The sequence below is a fragment of the Trichechus manatus genome, unplaced genomic scaffold, assembly GCF_000243295.1.
Source record: "Trichechus manatus latirostris isolate Lorelei unplaced genomic scaffold, TriManLat1.0 scaffold00088, whole genome shotgun sequence".
NCBI lineage: Eukaryota > Metazoa > Chordata > Mammalia > Sirenia > Trichechidae > Trichechus > Trichechus manatus.
This window is the reverse complement of record NW_004444024.1, coordinates 338,480-339,660: the sequence shown is the minus strand read 5'-3', so window position 1 is coordinate 339,660 and position 1,181 is coordinate 338,480.

The following is a 1,181-nucleotide window of genomic DNA, read 5'->3' as shown; positions in this document are numbered from 1 at the left end:
ATGTTCATTGTTGTTCTTCATCGTTGTTCTTTATCATTGTGTACTATTCCTTTGTGTGAATATACCATAATTTGTTTATCCATTTGTCTGTTGATGGGTACCTGTTTCCATCTTTTTGCTATCGTGAACAGTGCTGCAATGAACATGAGTGTGCATATATCTATTCATGTGATGGCTCTTATTTCTCTAGGATATATTCCAAGGAGCGAGATTGTTGGATAGTACGGTACTTCTATTTCTAGCTTTTTAAGGGAGCACCAAATCGATTTCCAAAGTAGTTGTCCCATTTTACATTCCCACCAACGGTGTATAAGTGTTCCAGTTTGTCCACAACCTCTCCAACATTTATTATTTTGTGTTTTTTGGATTAATGCTAGCCTTGTTGGGTTGAGATGGTATCTCATTGTAGTTTTGATGTGCATTTCTCTAATGGCTAATGATCGAGAGGATTTCTTTATGTGTCTGTTAGCCGTCTGAATGTCTTCTTTGGCAAAGTGCCTGTTCATATCCTTTGCCCATTTTTAAACTGGGTTATTTGTCTTTTTGTTGTTGAGGTTTTGCAGTATCCTGTAGATTTTAGAGATTAGATACTGATGGGATTTGTCATACCCAATTTTTTTTTCCCAGTTTGTAGGTTGTCTTTTAACTCTTTTGGTGAAGACTCTTGATGAGTGTAAGTGTTTGATTTTTAGGAGCTCCCAGTTATCTAGTTTCTCTTCTGGTGCTTGTGCATTGTTACTTATGGTTACTATTCTGTTTATGCCATGTATTAGGGCTCCTAGCATTGTCCCTATTTTTTCTTCCATGATCTTTACCGTTTTCAGTTTTATATTTAGGTCTTTGATCCATTTGGAGTTAGTTTTTGTGCATGGTGTGAGGTATGGGTCTTCTTTCAGTTTTTTGTAGATGAATATCCAGCTATGCCAGCACCATTTGTAAAGAGACTGTCTTTTCCCCAATTAATGGACTTCGGCCTTTCCAAATATCAGCTGCTCATAGGTGGATGAATTTACACCTGGATTTCAATTCTGTTCCATTGGTCTATGTATCTGTTGTTGTACCAGTACCAGGCTGTTTTGACTACTGTGGTGGTATAATAGGTTCTAAAATCAGGTAGTGTGAGGCCTCCCACTTTGTTCTTTTTCTTGAGTAATGCTTTACTTATCCTTGGCCTCTTCCCT